The sequence below is a fragment of the Panthera leo genome, chromosome E3 (assembly GCF_018350215.1).
Source record: "Panthera leo isolate Ple1 chromosome E3, P.leo_Ple1_pat1.1, whole genome shotgun sequence".
In the NCBI taxonomy this organism is placed as follows: domain Eukaryota; kingdom Metazoa; phylum Chordata; class Mammalia; order Carnivora; family Felidae; genus Panthera; species Panthera leo.
In genome coordinates this window covers 6841255-6860069 of record NC_056694.1, presented here as the reverse complement: position 1 = coordinate 6860069, position 18815 = coordinate 6841255, and the positions used below count along the sequence as shown (strand labels likewise).

At 39.5% G+C, this 18815-nt stretch overlaps 1 protein-coding gene across 1 annotated transcript in view; it reads right to left on the bottom strand.

Annotated features, from left to right (window-relative positions):
- The window catches only part of LOC122210154 (cytochrome P450 3A12-like), a 62623-nt gene that overhangs the window by 11517 nt on the left and 32291 nt on the right, over window positions 1-18815 (bottom strand). The window lies entirely within an intron of this gene.

Below are 18815 nucleotides of genomic sequence, written 5' to 3'. Positions count from 1 at the left end.
ATTTTGACATATTGGGACTGAGGATGAGTCTAGTTTCTTTTGTCTAGTCTACAGTTTATAAATACAGACAACAAAGAATGATCATTGAATAATAAAAAAAAACTAAGAGCAAAAAAATGTACAAATAAATAACTGTACAGTCACACATTTGTCATCTATACTGAGATATCAGAATCTCCTCCAATATGAGGGTGGGCTCCCTTTTCCAGGGTTCCTTGTACCTTGTAGGATGGAACTCCTCAGGCTCTGACCAGAGTTCCAGGTCTCAGTGAAGAATAAAGGTTGGCACCACCACCACTGTCCCTTGGGGAATGAACACGCCATTGATTTCCACATCTCTCTTACAGATCCTCTCAAGTCTACCAGAAAGTGGGTATAATCTGAGAGTTTCATTCAGCACTCCATCTGTACAAGGGCATCATAAGTGGGAGGTGCCTGGAAGAAAAGAAACAGATTTTGATAAACTGAAATTTGGAATCAACGTTCAACTCAGTGTACACAGTACTACTGAAGTGTTAGGAACCCCTAAGAATCATTTGTTTTGGTAAAGGGCATTTATGAGCATTTTAATGTCTACCATGTTTTTTTGACCTGCTCAATGCCCCCCTGACAAGTGTCCAATAGTAACGACTAGGGGAGACAGCTGGGACATTTCCCTAAAAAGAACCTGAAATCCTTTCCACAACCATGTAGTGGTTTTTCTGCTTCATGTGAGCAAGTGTGACTAATACACAATGATCCTTACTCTTTTTTTAAGAGTACATTATTTATTTAAATAAAAGGTAGTTAACATAAAGTGTAGCATTGGTTTCAGGAGTAGAACCCAGTGATTCATCACTTACATACAATATCCAGTGTTCCTCCCAACAAGTGCTCTCCTTAATGCCCATCATCCATTTAGCCCATCCCCCACCCACTTTACTCAAGTGAAATATGTCAAAGTCACTGTTTCTTTTCAAAAGAGAGGCCACACACCTGTACCATTAAAAGGAAAATGTGCAACAGAAAAATATTCCCTACCCATATAAACTCTTAGTGGAAATATCCTGCTTTGTAGTTCTTCAATTATATATACAATATTAGGAGAGAAACACTATATTATATAAAAACTGTAAATAAGTTGGGGAGACACTAGTTCCTTTCAAACCAAATAAAGCAAAAGAAGGGAGGATTGGATGCTTCTAATTGTGGGCACACAAGTTCAGTTCTAGGGGACATTGTAAAGGGAATTGTAATCCTACTCTCAGCCCAACCCTCTGTTGCTGGAAGGGTCTCCTAGTTGTTGCTTCAGGGTTTCATTGTCAAATAAGCCACTCCAGCCCCACAGGCCAAGTCTCTTCATAAGGAAGAATTCCAGTTTGGGAAGAGATCTAAAACAGTATGGGCAATATGTGCATACATCTTGGTATTATATTTAATAGCCAACATTGTAGTGGTGAAGAGTTCAATCAGGACCCAGGCTCCTAGCCTGGCTTCTTTAGCACTAGTTATGTGATAGTATAAGAAAGTTATGTTGTCTCTCTGTAGCTCAGATTCTTGCCTCATTATATGGAGATAATTAGAGTTGACACTTCATAGGTGTATGGTAGAGACACTCACTACTTATCAATATCCATGTAGACCCTCATATTTCCTATCCCACATGAACTTTTGGGAAACAACTTTGCAAATGGGCTGTGAAGTGAGGAGATGTATGTCAGGTTAGGGCTAAACATTTGAAAAGCAAGTGAGCAACACCCTAGTTCTTTATTCCTCAGGCAACATGGAGTCCTCAAGTTCCAGATAATGCATGTATAAAAAAGTGGAACCTCTTGCCCTGTATCCCAAAGTAAATATATGCAGCGGACTCACTCCCACCCTCCACTAACATCCATGTTGGACATGTAAATGTGAGTTAGAAGTAAAACTTTGTTATGAAAACCCACTAGATTTGAGAGCTAATCTGTTACTGAGGCATAAACTGAACCTATCCTCACTCCCTCCGCAGGTGTGACCTGCTCACCCTATTGGGGAAAGTCGCATCAATCTTCTCCTGCAGTTTCTGCTGGACATCAGGGTGAGTGGCCAATTCATACACAAGGAAGGAAAGAGATGTGCTTGTGGTCTCACAGGCAGCAAAAATAAAGGTAATAGATTGAGCCATAAGTTCCAGATCAGACAGAGCTAAAAGGAGAGGAAAGACATTTTAGCCAAAACTGGTGAGTGTAAAACATCAGTTTAGATGATGAGAAATCCATTTGAAATGCCAAAATCCCTCAGGGAATAAATGTAAAAGCAACTGGGAATCAAACCGGGAGTGGTTTGTACTCTGATGTCTATCTTACAGAGTTAGAAAGAGGCAAAAGTTGTCTTGATCTGGTAATTCCCAAGGCCTATACTATTCTTGGCCAACTGTTTCTGGTTATGCCACCATCCCCACCAACAAAGTGGGTAATTTCAGGAGATGGCATTTCTGTCTAACGTGCATAGTGTTATCAGTCTGTTCCCAGAGAGTCTAAAATTACTTTACCCCTTAGTAGCACTATCCCTGAGGAATAATTTTACATTCTTCTACCTAACATACAGTTTGATTTTTTTTGAGAGAGTTTACAATAATAAGGCTTAATTGTCCTGAAAATAAATGATCTTTCACCTAAGCATATTTGCAATAACTGACACCCAATTGTCCTGAAAATAAATGATCTTTCACCTAAACATATCTTCAAGAACTTAAGCCCAATATTGGGCTAAGATAAACTCTTACTACTCAAAGTGTGGCCCATGGACCAGCAGCATCTATTACATCCGGGAGTTTGTTAGAAATGCAGAATCTCAAACCTCACCCTAGAACTATTAGAAAAATATGTGCTTTACAATATCTGATGATCTGTGTGCACAATCTAGCTTGAGAAGCACAGATTATACCTTCCAGAGGTCTCAGCTAATAGGAGACCTGAGGCACAACTCTTCCAACAGGTGATCTCAGATATGTACAGAAACTACAACACAGACAAAAAGCTAGAAGAGTAGTGTCTGGTGCTAGTCTAATCAACCACATTAAAACAGTAAGAGAAACAATGATCAATAGAAGGACATTGGCCAGCATGAAATATAGACAAACAGAATACAGTGAGTGGAATTAGCAATGCTTATTCAAACATGGCCTGAATGTCACCTTCCTTAGCGAATGGTCCCGCTCTGAATACGAGTTGGCCTCCCTTTGGATATCTCCTGGCAGTAAGCATGGTTAGGCTCTAATCTATTTGATCAGAACTGTATTATATTAGGACCTTTAGATATTTAGAGCACTGAAATTAACATGGCATCTGCCAAAGACATGAAATTCACAACTAAAAATAATACAAAAGGAGGGTAAGAAAGGTCTACAGAGTTCTGATTTCCCAGGCATACTTTCTGTGATACTGCTGTGGATAGATCCAACTATTAGATTCTTTCCCCTGATTGCCATGAACTCCATGATAATCGAATTTTATAGTTCTGCTGTACAGTATGTTAGCCACTTGCCAGATGTGCCTATTTATATTTAAACTTTAATTACTTAAATTAAATATAAGATTTGGTTCTTCAGTGACAGAAAGTGGTAGAATGAAACAGATAGATATATAGTGGTGTGATGGAGTAAGCCCATCCTTTAACCATAAAGGTATTATTTCTGTCGTAGAAACAAACTACATCCAGGCTCTTTTTTTTTCTTTCAGACACAGAGACCATAATTACATTACTGGTTATGGATAGAATGAAATGATTACATTTATCAGTCCTGTGTAAATATATTTGATGTTCTTATCTTGGTCCATTGAGAGGAAACAGAGGCAAAGAAACCCTCTGGTTACTAGGAGTGGCAAGGAGCACTCCTAGACCCCAGATTTTGGTTTCTAAATACCATTCTCACTAAAAGGAAACAGGGCTTCTTGGAGAAATGGCTGATTCCAGGGCTTCATTAGGGGAAACAGAGGAGAAACCTGGAATGTCTCATACCAGAATGCAAGAAAATGTTCACAAAATGATATGGGAAAAGGATACAGAATACTCTATGTACTGTAATGGTGGATAGACATTATACGTATTTGAAAACCCATAAACTGTATAACACCAAGGGTGAACTGTAATGTAAACTATGGATTTTGGGCAGTAATACTGTGTCATTTTAGGTATATTTATTGTAACAAATGTACCATATGGTGAGGGATTTTGATAATGGGGGATGCTGACTGTAGGTGGAAGCAGGGAGAATATGGGATCTCTTTGTATTTCACTCAGTTTTGCAGTGAACCCCAAACTTCTATAAAAAATAAAGTCTATTAAAAGCCTAAATAAAGAAGAAGAAAGAAAAAAAAGAACACAGAGTAGCCCACTAGAAAGGGCTTCCAGAGGACAAACTGAGAGAATTGAGGATCTCAATAAAAAACAATGTAAGAGACTAAGTTAGTAATATATGAGATCATACTGACATGTGTAAATAAATAAAATAATAATTAAGAATGCAGAGCTCACCCTAATAATGGAACATTAACTCGTAAACATAGAAGAAATGACGGATTTGGAAAGTCACTATTTTGAAGCCATCATACTAATAATGGTTTCAGTCAAGTACCATCCATGGACGATATAAGTAGTAAGTAAAAGTTTGAAGAAAAACACAGTATTTATATAGTCACAAAGGTGGCCAGCACCAGTTACTTCTTATTTACAAAAGGAATAAAAAACTTTACAGTACCCAAGGCTAGTTATCACAACTTTAATCAGGTGTTCCAAGTACAGGTCACCAACATGGGCACCATGTGCCTCCTGGTGTGATGAAGCCTTGATGTGAATTTCCAGACAGAGGTTCTGATTCAGTGGATCTGGAGTAGGCCAGAGGATTCACATTGGAAACAAGCTCCCTTGTGGGAGACCACTGACAGCTTAGGCATCTATCGATGCCTTTCAAGCTTTGAACAAACCTGAGGCTGTGGGCTTCCGGAGAGTGCTTCTGCTACCACTTGTATCTGAACATGTGTCTTTCTTCCATGTGCAGAAATTCCATCCATTGGAAATCTTTCTGCACATTTCAAAACCACTGCATGTCTTTGAGCTTCCCCATCACTGGCCCTCTGAGGATCTCCTTGCTTACCTTTATGGGTGTCCATTTCTTTGGAATTCCGGAAGTTAATCATGAGCTGAAGCAAATCCACTTGGTGCTGGAAGTAGAAAGAGAAATTTCAATGACAAAACACTACTTGTGAAGTCAGAAATATATCAGGGGTACAGCACATAACTTCTTTTTTGAGAATATGGCTCTTTTACATCCAGAAGTCTGACTAGTGTTGTCTCAGTCATCAGTGAACAAAAACATCCAGCTACAAATGTGGGAGAACAGGATGTTTCACTGACAGGAATTCAGCCATACTGTTAAACTGATTTTTGGTTCTTGCCCACTCTGATCCTCAGGTTCTCTGGCTTTTCAACACAGCTTCCTGGGCAAAAAATTGCCTTCTCGCTCTTGTGTCATGCCTCCTAGCTCAGGAGAAAGTTCCTGACTTTAGTCCTTTTAACTCAGCCTTAATTCTTTTTTTTTAAATTTATTTTTTTTTGAAAATTATTGTTTAATTTACATTCAAGTTAGTTAGCATATGGTGCAACAATGATTTCAGGAGTAGATTCCTTAATGCCCCTTACCCATTTAGACTATCCCACCTCCCACAACCCCTCCAGCAACCCTGTTTGTTTGCTATATTTGAGAGTCTCTTATGTTTTGCCCCTTTCCTGTTTTTATATTATTTTTGCTTCTTGTCTCTTATGTTCATCTGTTTTGTATCTTAAATTCCTTATATGAGTGAAGTAATATGATATTTGTCTTTCTCTGATTAATTTTGCTTAGCATAATATTCTCTAGTTGCATCCACACAAATGCAAATAGCAAGATTTCATTCTTTTTGATTGCTGAGTAATACTCCATTGTATATATAGACCACATTTTCTTTATCTATTCATCTGTTGATGGACATTTGGGCTCTTTCCATACTATGGCCATTGTCGATAGTGTTGCTGTAAACATTGGCATGCATGTGCCCCTTTGAAACAAACCACCTGTATCTCTTGGATAAATACCTAGTAGTGTAATTACTGCGTCATAGGGTAGTTCTATTTTTAATTTTTCAAGGAACCTCCATACTGTTTTCCAGAGTGGTTGCACCAGTTTGAATTCCCACCAGCAGTGCAAAAGAAATCCTCCTTCTCCATATCCTCAGCAACAACTTTTGTTGCCTGAGATGTCAACGTTAGCCATTCTGACAGGTGTGAGGTAGTATCTCATTGTGGTTTTGATTTGTATTTGCCTGATGATAAGTGATGTTGAGCATTTTTTCAAGTGTCAATTGGCCATCTGGATGTCTCCTTTGGAGAGGTGCCTATTCATGTCTTTTGCCCACTACTTCACTGGGTTATTTGTTTTTTGGGGTGTTGAGTTTGATAAGTTCTTTACAGATTTTCGAACTGACCCTATATCTGATATGTCGTCTGCAAATATCTTCTCCCATTCCGTTGGTTGCCTTTTAGTTTTGCTGATTGTTTCCTTCACCATGAGGAAGCATTTTATTTTGATGAGGTCGCAATAGTTGATTTTTGCTTTTGTTTCCTTTGCCTCCAGACACGTATTGAGTAAGAAGTTGCTGCGGCTGAGGTCAAAGAGGTTTTTGCCTGCTTTCTCCTCTAGGACTTTGATGGTTTCCTGTCTTACGTTTAGGTCTTTCATCCATTTTGAGTTTACCTTTGTGTAAGAAAGTGGTCCACTTTTGTGTAAGAAAGCAGTACAGGTTCATTCTTCTGCATGTCGCTGTCCATTTTCCTAGCACCATTTGCTGAAGAGATTGTCTTTATTCCATTGGATATTCTTTCCTGCTTTGTCACAGATGAGTGGGCCATACGTTTGTGGGTCCATTTCTGGGTTCTCTATTCTGTTCCATTGATCTGAGTGTCCGTTTTTGTGCTAGTACCATACTGTTTTGATGATTACAGCTTTGTAATATAGCTTGAAGTCTAGGATTGTGATGCCTCCTGTTTTGGTTTTCTTTTTCAAGATTGCTTTGGCTATTCAGGGTCTTTTCTGGTTCCATACAAATTTTAGGATTGTTTTATCTAGCTCTGGGAAGAATGGTAGCATTATTTTGATAGGGATTGCATTGACTATGTAGATTGCTTTGGGCAGTATTGACATTTTAACAATATTTGTTCTTCCTATCCAGGGGCATGGAATATTTTTCCATTTTTTGGTGTCTTCTTCAATTTCTTTCATAAGCTTTCTATAGTTTTCAGTGTATAGATTTTTCACCTCTTTGGTTAGATTTATTTCTAGGTATTTTATGGTTTTTGGTGCAACTATAAATGGGATCGATTCCTTGATTTCTCTTTCTGTTGCTTCATTGTTGGTGTATAGGAATGCAACTGATTTCTGTGCATTGATTTTATATCCTGCAACTTTGCTGAATTCATGAATAAATTCTAGCAGTTTTTTTTTGTGTGGAATCTTTAGGGTTATCCATATAGAGTATCATGTCATCTGGGAAGAGTGAAAGTTTGACTTCCTCCTGGCCAATTTGGATGCCTTTTATCCTTTTGTGTAGTCTTACTGCTGAGGCTAAGATTTCCAATACTATGTTGAATAACAGTGGTGAGAGTAGACATCCCTGTCTTGTTTCTGACTTTAGGGGGAAAGCTCTCAGTTTTTCCCCATTGAGGATGATATTAGAGGTGGGTCTTTCATATACGGCTTTTATGATCTTGAGGTATGATCCTTCCATCCCTACTTTCTGAGGGTTTTTATCAAGAAAGTTGCTATATTTTGTCAAGTGCTTTCTCTGCATCTGTTGAGAGGATCATGTGGTTCTCCTTTCTTTTATTGATATGATTAATCACATTGATTGTTTTGCGGATATTGAGCCAGCCCTGCATCCCAGGTATAAATCCCATTTGGTCGTGGTGAATAAGTCTGTTAATATATTGTTGGATCCACTTGGCTAGTAACTTGTTGAGGATTTTTGCATCCATGTTCATCAGGGAAATTGGTCTGTAGTTCTCCTTTTTAGTGGGGTCTTTGTCTAGTTTTGAAATCATGGTAATGCTGGCTTCATAGAAAGAGTTTGGAAGTTTTCCTTCCACTTATATTTTTTGAATCAGCTTCAAGATAATACATGTCAACTCTTCTTTACATGTTTGGTAGATGGGAATGCATCTGGTACAGCCACTCTGGAAAACAGTATGGAGGTTCATCAAAAACTGAAAGTAGAACTACCCTACAACCCAGCAATTGCACTACTAGGCATTTATCCAAGAGATACAGGTGTGTTGATTCGAAGGAACACATGCACCCCCATGTTTATAGCAGCACTATCAACAATAGCCAAAGGATGGAAAGAGCCCAAATGTCCACTGATGGATGAATGGGTAAAGAAGATGTGGTATATATACACAACGGAGTATTACTTGGCAATCAAAAAGAATGAAATCTTGCCATTTGCAACTACGTGGATGGAAATGGAGGGTATTATGCTAAATGAAATTAGTCAGTCAGAGAAAGACAAATATCATATGACATCACTCATATGAGAACATTAAGAGACAAAACAGATGAACATAAGGGAAGGGAAAAAATAATATAAAAACAGGGAGGGGGACAAAACAGAAGAGACTCATAAATATGGAGAACAAACTGAGGGTTACTGGAGGGGGTGTGGGAGGGGGATGGGCTAAATGGGTAAGGGACACTAAGGAATCTACTCCTGAAATCATTGTTGCACTATATGCTAACCAATTTGGATGTAAATTTAAAAAAATAAAAAATAAAACAAGTTAAAAATAAATAAATAAATGTTTGGTAGAATTCCCATAGAAAGCCATTTGGCCCTGGACTCTGTTTTTGGGGAGAGTTTTGATTACCAGTTTGATTTCTTTTTTTTTCTCTTTTTTTTTTCAATATATGAAATTTATTGTCAAATTGGTTTCCATACAACACCCAGTGCTCATCCCAAAAGGTGCCCTCCTCAATACCCATCACCCATCCTCCCCTCCCTCCCACCCCCCATCAACCCTCAGTTTGTTCTCAGTTTTTAAGAGTCTCTTATGGTTTGGCTCTCTCCCACTCTAACCTCTTTTTTTTTTCCCTTCCCCTCCCCCATGGGTTTCTGTTAAGTTTCTCAGGACCCACATAAGAGTGAAAACATATGGTATCTGTCTTTCTCTGTATGGCTTATTTCACTTAGCATCACACTCTCCAGTTCCATCCACGTTGCTACAAAGGGCCATATTTCGTTCTTTCTCATTGCCCTGTAGTACCTCATTGTGTATATAAACCACAATTTCTTTATCCATTCATCAGTTGATGGACATTTAGGCTCTTTCCATAATTTGGCTATTGTTGAGAGTGCTGCTATAAATATTGGGGTACAAGGGCCCCTATGCATCAGTACTCCTGTATCCCTTGGGTAAATTCCTAGCGGTGATATTGCTGGGTCATAGGTGAAATCTATTTTTAATTTTTTGAGGAACCTCCACACTGTTTTCTAGGGTGGCTGCACCAGTTTGCATTCCCACCAACAGTGCAAGAGGTTCCCATTTCTCCACATCCTCTCCAGCATCTATAGTCTCCTGATTTGTTCATTTTGGCCACTCTGACTGGCATGAGGTGATATCTGAGTGTGGTTTTGATTTGTATTTCCCTGATGAGGAGCGACGTTGAGCATCTTTTCATGTGTCTGTTGGCCATCCGGATGTCTTCTTTAGAGAAGTGTCTATTCATGTTTTCTGCCCATTTCTTCACTGGGTTATTTGTGGAGTTTGGTGAGCTCTTTATAGATTTTGGATACTAGCCCTTTGTCCAATATGTCACTTGCAAATATCTTTTCCCATTCCGTTGGTTGCCTTCTAGTTTTGTTGGTTGTTTCCTTTGCTGTGCAGAAGCTTTTTATCTTCATAAGGTCCCAGTAGTTCATTTTTGCTTTTAATTCCCTTGCGTTTGGGGATGTGTCGAGTAAGAGATTGCTACAGCTGAGGTCAGAGAGGTCTTTTCCTGCTTTCTCCTCTAGGGTTTTGCTGGTTTCCTGTCTCACATTCAGGTCCTTTATCCATTTTGAGTTTATTTTTGTAAATGGTGTGAGAAAGTGGTCTAGTTTCAGTCTTCTGCATGTTGCTGTCCAGTTCTCCCAGCACCATTTGTTAAAGAGACTGTCTTTTTTCCATTGGATGTTCTTTCCTGCTTTGTCAAAGATGAGTTGGCCATACGTTTGTGGGTCTAGTTCTGGGGTTTCTATTCTATTCCATTGGTCTATGTGTCTGTTTTTGTGCCAATACCATGCTGTCTTGATGATGAAAGCTTTGTAGTAGAGGCTAAAGTCTGGGATTGTGATGCCTCCTGCTTTGGTCTTCTTCTTCAAAATTATTTTGGCTATTCAGGGCCTTTTGTGGTTCCATATGAATTTTAGGATTGCTTGTTCTGGCTTCGAGAAGAATGCTGGTGCAATTTTGATTGGGATTGCATTGAATGTGTAGATAGCTTTGGGTAATATTGACATTTTGACAATATTTATTCTTCCAATCCATGAGCAGGGAATGTTTTTCCATTTCTTTATATCTTTAATTTCCTTCATAAGCTTTCTATAGCTTTCAGCATACAGATCTTTTACATCTTTGGTTAGATTTATCCTTAGGTATTTTGTGCTTCTTGGTGCAATTGTGAATGGGATCAGTTTCTTTATTTGTCTTTCTGTTGCTTCATTGTTAGTGTATAAGAATGCAACTGATTTCTGTACATTGATTTTGTATCCTGCAACTTTGCTGAATTCATGTATCAGTTCTAGCAGACTTTTGGTGGAGTCTATTGGATTTTCCATGTATAGTATCATGTCATCTGCAAAAAGTGAAAGCTTGACTTCATCTTTGCCAATTTTGGTGCCTTTGATTTCCTTTTGTTGTCTGATTGCTGATGCTAGAACTTCCAGCACTATGTTAAACAACAGCGGTGAGAGTGGGCATCCCTGTCGTGTTCCTGATCTCAGGGAAAAAGCTCTGTTTTTCCCCATTGAGGATGATGTTAGCTGTGGGCTTTTCATAAATGGCTGTTATGATGTGTAAGTATGTTCCTTCTATCCCGACTTTCTCAAGGGTTTTTATTAAGAAACGTTGCTGAATTTTGTCAAATGCCTTTTCTGCATTGATTGACAGGATCATATGGTTCTTATCTTTTCTTTTATTAATGTGATGTATCACGTTGATTGATTTGCGAATGTTGAACCAGCCCTGCATCCCAGGAATGAATCCCACTTGATCATGGTGAATAATTCTTTTTATATGCTGTTGAATTCGATTTGCTAGTATCTTATTGAGAATTTTTGCCTCCATATTCATCAGGGATATTGGCCTGTAGTTCTCTTTTTTTACTGGGTCTCTGTCTGGTTTAGGAATCAAAGTAATACTGGCTTCATAGAATGAGTCTGGAAGTTTTCCTTCCCTTTCTATGTTTTGGAATAGTTTGAGAAGGATAGGTATTATCTCTGCTTTAAACGTCTGGTAGAACTCCCCTGGGAAGCCATCTGGTCCTGGACTCTTATTTGTTGGGAGATTTTTGATAACTGATTCAATTTCTTCGCCGGTTATGGGTCTGTTCAAGCTTTCTATTTCCTTCTGATTGAGTTTTGGAAGAGTGTGGGTGCTTAGGAATTTGTCCATTTCTTCCAGGTTGTCCAGTTTGTTGGCATATAATTTTTCATAGTATTCCCTGATAATTGCTTGTATTTCTGAGGGATTGGTTGTAATAATTCCATTCTCATTCATGATTTTATCTATTTGGGTCATCTCCCTTTTCTTTTTGAGAAGCCTGGCTAGAGGTTTATCAATTTTGTTTATTTTTTTCAAAAAACCAACTCTTGGTTTCATTGATCTGCTCTACCATTTTTTTAGATTCTATATTGTTTATTTCTGCTCTGATCTTTATTATTTCTCTTCTTCTGCTGGGTTTAGGCTGCCTTTGCTGTTCTGCTTCTATTTCCTTTAGGTGTGCTGTTAGATTTTGTATTTGGGATTTTTCTTGTTTCTTGAGATAGGCCTGGATTGCGATGTATTTTCCTCTCAGGACTGCCTTCACTGCATCCCAAAGAGTCTGTATTGTTGTATTTTCATTTTCGTTTGTTTCCATATATTTCTTAATGTCTTCTCTAATTGCCTGGTTGACCCACTCATTCTTTAGTAGGGTATTCTTTAACCTCCATGTTATTGGAGTTTTTCCAGACTTTTTCCTGTGGTTGATTTCAAGCTTCATAGCATTGTGGTCTGAAAGTATGCATGGTATGATTTCAATTCTTGTATACTTATGAAGGGCTGTTTTGTGACCCAGTATGTGATCTATCTTGGAGAATGTTCCATGTGCACTCGAGAAGAAAGTATATTCTGTTGCTTTGGGATGCAGAGTTCTAAATTTATCTGTCAAGTCCATCTGATCCAATGTATCATTCAGGGCCCTTGTTTCTTTATTGACCGTGTGTCTAGATGATCTATCCATTTCTGTAAGTGGAGAGTTAAAGTCCCCTGCAATTACCACATTCTTATCAATAAGGTTGCTTATGTTTGTGAGTAATTGTTTTATATATTTGGGGGCTCCTGTATACGGCACATATACATTTATAATTGTTAGTTCTTCCTGATGGATAGACCCTGTAATTATTATATAATGCCCTTCTTCGCCTCTTGTTACAGCCTTTAATTTAAAGTCTAGTTTGTCTGATATAAGTATGGCTACTCCAGCTTTCTTTTGGCTTCCAGTAGCATGATAAATAGTTCTCCATCCCCTCACTCTCAATCTAAAGGTGTCCTCAGATCTAAAATGAGTCTCTTGTAGACAGCAAATAGATGGGTCTTGTTTTTTTTATCCATTCTGATACCCTATGTCTTTTGGTTGGCACATTCAGTCCATTTACATTCAGTGTTATTATAGAAAGATATGGGTTTAGAGTCATTGTGATGTCTGTAGGTTTCATGCTTGTAGTGATGTCTCTGGTACTTTGTCTCACAGGATCCCCCTTAGGATCTCTTGTAGGGCTGGTTTAGTGGTGACAAATTCCTTCAGTTTTTGTTTGTTTGGGAAGACCTTTATCTCTCCTTCTATTCTAAATGACAGACTTGCTGGATAAAGGATTCTCGGCTGCATATTTTTTCTGTTCATCACATTGAAGATCTCCTGCCATTCCTTTCTGGCCTGCCAAGTTTCAGAAGAGAGATCAGTCACGAGTCTTATAGGTCTCCCTTTATATGTTAGGGCACGTTTATCCCTCGCTGCTTTCAGAATTTTCTCTTTATCCTTGTATTTTGCCAGTTTCACTATGATATGTCATGCAGAAGATCGATTCAAGTTACATCTGAAGGGAGTTCTCTGTGCCTCTTGGATTTCATTGCATTTTTCCTTCCCCAGTTCAGCGAAGTTCTGAGCTATTACTTCTTTAAGTACACCTTCAGCCCCTTTCCCTCTCTCTTCCTCCTCTGGGATACCAATTATGCGTATATTATTTCTCTTTAGTGCATCACTTAGTTCTCTAATTTTCTCCTCATACTCCTGGATTTTTTTATCTCTCTTTTTCTCAGCTTCCTCTTTTTCCATAATTTTATCTTCTAGTTCACCTATTCTCTCTCTGCCTCTTCAATCCGAGCCGTGGTCGTTTCCATTTTATTTTGCAGCTAGTTTATAGAGTTTTTTAGCTCCTCCTGACTGTTCCTTAGTCCCTTGATCTCTGTAGCAAGAGATTCTCTGCTGTCCTCTATACTGTTTTCAAGCCCAGCGATTAATTTTATGACTATTATTCTAAATTCACTTTCTATTATATTGTTTAAATCCTTTTTGATCAGTTCATTAGCTGTTGTTATTTCCTGGAGATTCTTTTGAGGGGAATTCTTCCGTTTGGTCATTTTGGATAGTCCCTGGAGTGGTGAGGACCTGCAGGGCACTTCCCCTGTGCTGTCTTGAATAACTGGAGTTGGTGGGCAGGGCCACAGTCAGACCTGATGTCTGCCCCTGCCACCGCTGGGGCCACAGTCAGACTGGTGTGTACCTTCTCTTCCCCTCTCCTAGGGGCAGGATTCACTGTGGGGTGGCATGGCCCATCTGGGCTACTTGCACACTGCCAGGCTTGTGGTGCTGGGGATCTGGCGTATTAGCTGGGGTGGATAGGCAAGGTGCACGGGGGTGGGAAGGGCAGGCTTAGCTCCCTTCTCCTTTGGTGATCCTCTTCAGGAGGGGCCCTGTGGCAGCGGGAGGGAGTCAGACCCGCCACCAGAGGGGTGGCTCCACAGAAGCACAGCATTGGGTGTTTGCGCGGTGCAAACAAGTTCCCTGGCAGGAACCGGTTCCATTTGGGATTTTGGCTGGGGGATGGGCGAGGGAGATGGCACTGGCGAGCGCCTTTGTTCCTCTCCAAACTGAGCTCTGTTGTCCTGGGGCTCAGCAACTCTCCCTCCCGTTGTCCTCCAGCCTTCCCGCTCTCCGAGCAGAGCTGTTAACTTATAACCTCCCAGATGTTAAGTCCCGTTTGCTGTCTGAACACACTCTGTCCGGCCCCTCTGCTTTTGCGAGCCAGACTCGGGGGCTCTGCTTGGCTGGCAGGCCGCCCCTCCACCCCGGCTCCCTCCAGCCTTTCTGTGTAGTGCGCACGGCCTCGCCGCCCTTCCTACCCTCTTCCATGGGCCTCTTGTCTGTGCTTGGCTCCGGAGACTCCGTTCTGCTAGTCTTCTGGTGGGTTTCTGGGTTATTTAGGCCAGTGTAGGTGGAATCTAAGTGATCAGCAGGACGTGGTGAGCCCAGCGTCCTCCTACGCCTCCAAATTCCCTCTCACTAGTTTGATTTATTTACTGGTTATGGGTCTGTTCATATTTTCTATTTCCTCCTGTTTTAGTTTTGGTAGTTTATATGTTTCTAGGAATTTTTCCATTTCTTCCAGGTTGACCATTTTATTGGTGTATAATTGTTCATAATATTATTGTTTGTATTTCTGCTGTGCTGGTTGTGATCTCTCATCTTTCATTCTTGATTTTATTTATTTGGGTCCTTTTCTTTTTCTTTTTGATCAAACTGGTAGCAGTTTATCAATTTTGTTAATTCTTTCAAAGAACAAGCTTCTGGTTTCATTGATCTGTTCTACTAGGTTTTTTTTTTTTTTTTGTCTTGTTCTGTTTTGTTTTTTGTTTTGGTTTCGATAGCACTGATTTCTGCTCTAATCTTTATTATTTCCATTCTTCTGCTGGTTTGGGGTTTTATTTGCTGTTCTTTTTCCAGCTGCTTAAGGTGTAAGGTCAGGTTGTGTATCTGAGACCTTTCTTCCTTCTTTAGGAAGGCCTGGATTGCTATATACTTTCCTTTTACCTTTGCTATACTTTCCTATATACCTTTGCTGAATCCCAGAGGTTTTGGGCAGCAGTGTTATCATTTTCATTGGCTTTCATGTACTTTTTAATTTCCTTTTTAACTTCTTGGTTAGCCCATTCATTCTTTCGTAGCATGTTCTTTAGTCTCCAAGTATTTGTTATTTTTCCACATTTTTTCTGGTGGTTGATTTCGAGTTTCATGGCGTTGTGGTCTGAAAATACGCATGGTAAAATCTCCATCATTTTGTACTTGTTGAAGGCTGCTTTGTGTCCCATCATGTGACCTATTGTGGAGAATGTTCCATGTGCACTGGAGAATACTGTGTATTCTGCTGCTTTAGGATGAAATGTTCTGAATATATCTGTTAAGTCCATCCGGTCTAGTGTGTCATTCAAAGTCATTTTTTCCTTGTTGATTTTCTGTTTTAATGATCTGTCCATTGCTGTAAGTTGAGTGTTGAAGTCCCCTACTATTATAGTATTATCAATGTGTTTCTTTATGTTTGTGATTAATTGAGTTATATATTTGGGTGTTTTCACATTTGGAGCATAAATGTTTACACTTGTTAGATCTTCTTGGTGGATAGACCCCTAAATTATGATATAATGCCTTTCTTCATCTCTTGTTACAATCTTTATTTTAAAGTCTAGATTGTCTGATGTAAGTATGGCTACTCAGGCTTTCTTTTGGTGAGTGTTAGCATGATAGATGTATCTCCATCCCTATACTTTCAATCTGAAGGTGTCTTTAGGTTGAAAATGGGTATCTTGTTGACAGCATATAGATGACTCTTGTTTTGTTATCCATTCTGTTACCCTATGTCTTTTGATTGGAGCCTTTAATACATTGACATTTGGAGTGACTACTGAAAGATATGAATTTATTGTCATTATGTTGGCTATGAAGTTGGAGATTCTAGGTGGTGTTCTCTGGTCTTTCTAGCCTTTTTCACTTTTGGTCTCTGTGTTTTGTTTTGTCTCCCCACCCCCACCCCCGAGAGTCCCCCTTAAAATGTCTTGCAGGGCTGGGTTAGTGGTCACAAACTCCTTTAAGTTTTGTTTGTTTGAGAAACTTTTTACTTCTCCTTCTATTTTGAATGACAGCCTTGCTGGATAGAGAATTCTTGGCTGCATATTTTTCCAATTTAGTATATTCATATGGTGCCACATATGAATATATGATGCCACTCCTTTCTGGCCTGCCAAGTTTCTGTGGATAGTTCTGCTGTGAACCTGATCTGTCTTCCCTTGTAGGTTAAGGACTTTTTTTTTTTCTCTTGCTGCTTTCATATTCCTCTCTTGCCTGAGTATTTTGTGAATTTGACTATGATATGCCTTGTTGATGGTCAGTTGTTGAATCTAAGGGGAGTCCTCTGTGCTTCCTGGATTTTGATGTCTGTGTCTTTCCCCAGGTTATGAAAGTTTTCCACAAGGATTTGCTCACATAAACCTTCTACCCCTTTTTCTCTCTCTTCATCTTATGGGACCCCTATGATTCTGATGTTATTCCTCTTTAATGAGTCACTGGTTTCTTTAATTTTTAAATCGTGCTCTTTTGCTTTAGTTTCCCTCTTTTTTTCTGCCTCATTGTTCTCCATAAGTTTGTCCTCTATATCGCTGATTCGCTGCTCTGCTTCATCCATCTTTGCCGCTGTGGCATCCATTCAAGATTGCAGCTCCATTACAACATTTTTTATTTCATCCTGACTAGCTTTTACTTCTTTTATCTCTGCAGAAGAGATTCTAATCTATTTTCCACCCCAGCTAGTATTCTTTTTTTTTAATAGAAGAGTCCTTTATTAAAAAAATTTTTTAACGTTTATTCATTTTTGAGAGACAGAGAGAGATAGAGCATGAGTATGGGAGAGTCAGAGAGAGAGGGAGACAGAATCTGAAGCAGGCTCCAGCCTCAGAGCTGTTAGTGCGGAGTCTGACATGGGGTTGAGCCCACGAACTGTGAGATTATGACCTGAACCGAAGTCAGACACTTAACTGACTGAGCCACCCAGGTGCCCCAACCCCAGCTAGTATTCTTATTAATGTGATTCTAAATTCTGGTTCAGATATCTTGCTTGGATCTTTGTTGATTAAGTCCCTGCTGTTATTTCTTCCTGTTCTTTCTTTTGGCGTGAAATCTTTGATTTTGCCCTTTTGAAGGAAGAAAAGGAATTAATAAGGTAAAAGAATTAAAATTAAAAAAATTAAAAACAACACAAAAAATCAAATAAAGGATGTTAGATTCTAGGTGTGTTTTGGTCTGGTTGCTGAAAGGAGCTTGATAGATTAGGTTAAAAAGGGAAAGATAAGAAAAGAAAAAAAAGGAAAATGTTTGCAAATTTGAAAAAATGAATACAATGAAATAGAGTAAAATGAAATGATGGAAGTAAAATAGAATATGAAAATTTTCCAAAAAGTTAAAAAATATAGTAGAAAAAATTTAAAAAACACTTTTAATAAAAATGAACAAAAATAAAAATTTTCTCTTTCTGTACTCAAGAATAAGAAAATAAAAGAAAAATAAAAAATTGACTTGATGGGCCAGTGAACGGACTGAAATACAATTGAAATTACATAGTTTTCCCCTTAAAGTCAAACTATGAAGCACTTTATAATCTGTAAACTAAACAGGCAGAGAGATTTGTAGTGTTCCTGAAGAGCGAGGTTGGCCCAGTTGGGTAGGGTTTAGTGTAATGGCTCCATTCTCCACTAGATGGTGATGCTTAGCTTACTGGGGTGGATTGTTATGGTGCATGTAGGAGTGTATGTGCCTGCATGGTAGGGGTAAAAATGGCGTCACCCAGTTACCCAGTCTCTAGTATCAGAACTCTGTGCTCTCCCAACCAGCAATTGCATACCCCTCCTTTGTCTCTGGCTTCAGTCCACTCCCTGCTTTTACACTAGCCACGACCAAGCCATCAGTTTGCCAGGTAGCACTTCCCTCCTGAGTTTTATCTCAGATGCAACTGTGTTTTCCAACCCCTCACTTCTGAGGGACCGCGGCTTTGATCTGTTCTGACCCTCTGGGGAAAGGTCTCACCAAGCAATGGCCAGGTGTCGGTTTGCCCCCAGTAACATTCACGAGACTGTACTGCTGCTGCTGCCTAGAGACCGTGGCTGGGTTTCAGCCCGCCCTAGAAAAAGTTCACGCAATCATGTAACAGCCGATTTTCAGGGAGTATGGTAAATTACAACATACATCTGGAACCAGGCTTCCCCCTTAACTTCCTTGTTCCAGCACCAATGAATGTGATTGTTCTCCAGGGTCTGCAGGGACCTTTGCCTGTGGGGTGGCTCCACAGCTTCCCAGAAGGGGAACCACCTCTTCCCGTGTGGCACGAGGACCACTTGGACCTTGCTCTCTCCTCCTTGGATTCACCCTTCTCACCAGATCACCGCCAGGTATCGATCTGTGGAGTTTCAGACTCTGTGCTCCCCCTGTT